This window comes from Fukomys damarensis, unplaced genomic scaffold (genome assembly GCF_012274545.1).
Source record: "Fukomys damarensis isolate Sample0158 unplaced genomic scaffold, DMR_v1.0_HiC HiC_scaffold_27, whole genome shotgun sequence".
Classification (NCBI taxonomy): domain Eukaryota; kingdom Metazoa; phylum Chordata; class Mammalia; order Rodentia; family Bathyergidae; genus Fukomys; species Fukomys damarensis.
Genome location: NW_022900939.1, coordinates 7,315,352 through 7,318,374, shown reverse-complemented (window position 1 = coordinate 7,318,374; position 3,023 = coordinate 7,315,352). Strand labels below are relative to the sequence as shown.

Below are 3,023 nucleotides of genomic sequence, written 5' to 3'. Positions count from 1 at the left end.
CGGACCTGCATGCATTTCCCTTGTCTTAGCACAACTCTGTCCGTGCAGGGTCACAGAGCAGCACCGCCCAGGAGAGGCAGCTGCTCCAGCTTTTATTTCTTCCTGGAAATCAGTTTACTGAGGCTTCTTTGATTCCCGTGTTCTTCCCTAGCACCACAGAGTCTGCTTTTTTTCTGCTTTTTTTTTTTTTCCTTGTTGCCATAAAGACAAAGGTCTTTTACTGCACTCAGCATCCTTAGAAGCGGTATCGCTCTCCATCAGTATCAGCTATTACTATTAGTAATACTATTACTATTAGGAAAATAAGCCAAGAAGAATATAACTACAACCCAGATGAATGCCGTCACACAGAAGTACACGGTTCTCCTGGAGTGTTTTCTGGCAAAATGATCATCTTGCAGATGGGGACACTGAAGACACCCGAGGAGCTGGCCCAAGGTCAAGCACATCACTGGGAGAGAGCAGCGTCAGGATTTACACCCAAGTCACCCGATCCTAGAACCCAGGGTTTTGCCCAATCTGCTGTAAATGATTATTTAATGCACTCACAGCACACAGTAAATGCTTAAAATGGCACAACGTAAAATATGCTGTCCCTATCTGACTTAGGGCTGGGTAGTACATGGACAGTACAACAAATATTTACTTAATGAGGGAATAAAACCCTCACCTCATCAAATGTATGAAACACACACACACACACACACACACACACACACACACACACACACTCAACCTGACCTGGCAGAAGAGCCTTCTGTGGAGTGATTCTGAGATGTTTCTGGCACACACTGAGTATTCTCCCTTTCTCAGCTGGCAGCCGGAGGTTCTGAGGAATACCATTTAATGGTATAAATGCACACAAGTCACCGCTCCTCAACCAACAGCAATTCTGCCCCACACTTCCTGTCACAGATATCTGACAGTCCTGGGGACAATTTTGGTTGTCACAAGTGGCTTGGGGTAGGGTGATGCCATCTAGTGAGTAGAGTCAAACGATGGTGCTGAAGATCCCACACTGCACTGGGAGATGCCCCACAGTCAAGAGTCACCCTGTCCAGCCCCGTGGGTGTGACAATGCCCTCCTGTAATCCCAGCTACTTGGGAAGTTGAGGCAGGAGGATCACAAGTTCAAGGGCACCGAGACCCTCACGTAGTCTGTATTTGTAGATCCCAAAGCTCAGCAAAGGGGTCAGGAGTCAGTAACCTTCCCGGGAGAAGACAAGAAAAAGCTACAAAAAAAAGCAGTGAGATCACCAGGTCCCAGTCTCTGCCATGCTGCAGGGTGACAACATCTTCTCGCCCTCCGGGTTTCTTCTCCGGTGACCACAAAGCAGGGCTGTCTGCGTGGAGACCTCCAGGCATGGGGGCACCACCTGCAAATGTTGGGGTACAAACTGAATGCAGTTTTACATGGAGACTGAGACCACAGCTGTGCTGCCTCCTGGAGCCCTGACACCCAGACCCGTGACTTCCAGACAAGAGAACGGCAAAGTGTCTGCTTGGAACTGATGGATGAATAGGTAAGATCCAGGGACACTGAGAGGGGTGCTTTCCCCAAATGCTCAGCCCTCCCGCCCACCTTAGGCCCTCACTGTGTATCAAGCGGACAATGAGAGACCACTGGGCATCCCTGAATGTCTCTCATGAGAACACAGAGGCCTAAACAGACACATGGAGCTTGAACAGAGGAGACAGTATACATGGGTGGTTAGTGCAAATCACAAGCATGCAATCATAATCCAAACAAACCCCTCTGAAACCAAAGACAGATCACAGCAGACAATGCACCCATAAAGAAAAAAGAACATGATGCCACAAAGCCAAAGAACACAGAAAAAAAGAAGAGCTCTGTGGGAGAAATATGATGGCAGAAACATGTGCTCAGCACAGAGAACAAACCACATTTCCACCAGGGAAAATCCATGGGATGTTTTAGGGCAATGGTAGCACAGAGGAGTCTACAAACTTTCTGGAGAACGAAACCAAAATCAGAACAGCTTCAGACTTCTCAACAGCAACACTGAAAGTGTGAAGACAGTGCAACAAAACCTTTAAAAGTCTAAAGGCTGCACTCACTTCAGCAGCACATATACTAACATTCTAAAGGCTATGTATTCCTCATGTAGACTTCTATGTAAGCCAAAACACGAAAATATTCTTAGACACGCAAAGTCCCATTGACCTTTTCTCAGAAAACTACTTGAGGATGTGCTCCATCAAAACAAGGGAGTGAATCAAGAAAGAGAACAATGTGACTCCAAGAAATGTGAATCCAGTTCAAAGTTGGTGAAAGGATCTTTAGGGATGGGTAAGGGAGATCTGCAAGGTCATCTGCAGAGGGCAACAAGTCTGGTTTGGAAATGCTGGGGGTTCCAGCAAGGACTTCTTTCAAGATGAAACTGGAAAAAAAATCTGGTGTGACTGAAAATACTAAGAATGATTTGGACAGCTGGAAGAACGTGGGGCTAGAAAAATTAGCAAATAGTACACAGAAAACTACGCAAATGAAAAAAACTGGTGACAGTCATGACACTGAATGCGAATCTCTCCTAAATCATGGCACAATGACTCAGATAGGATGTAGGGATGGATGTTTGGGGTTAAGGGCAGGAGTGGTCAGAGACTGGAATGGATCTCCTAAGTCAGGGAGGAAATGGTTATGGCCTAAAATAGGAACATGTACCCAGCACTCCAGGCACAATTTGTAGTGAAAAGAGCCAAGGACCAGAGGGGCCCACGGAGGTTGCTGAAGATGGCTGGTTGCTTCTGGAAGTGGAAAGAGAGGCTGAAGACTGGCCTGTGTTAACCATCCTCCTAGACATCGGACTCTACACCAGGGATGTAGGTCATCGGCAAAACTTGAAAATCGAGCCAGGTGTGGTGGTACACACTGATAATCCCAGCACTTAGGAGGCTGAGGCCAGAGGATCTCAATAAGTCTGAGGCCAGTCTGGGCTATGGAATGAGTTCAAAGCTGGCCTGAATGACACAGTGAGATTCTGTCTCAAAAAAAAAAAAAA

The 3,023-nt window shown here is 46.7% G+C and overlaps 1 long non-coding RNA gene across 1 annotated transcript in view; it reads right to left on the bottom strand.

Moving 5' to 3' along the window:
- Positions 1-695: 695 nt before the first annotated feature.
- The window catches only part of LOC117283526, a 6,876-nt gene continuing 4,548 nt past the window's right edge, over positions 696-3,023 (bottom strand). Inside the window, exon 3 of the long non-coding RNA XR_004514559.1 lies at positions 696-1,376. This is a non-coding gene — a long non-coding RNA (uncharacterized LOC117283526). The remainder of the gene's footprint in view (positions 1,377-3,023) is intronic.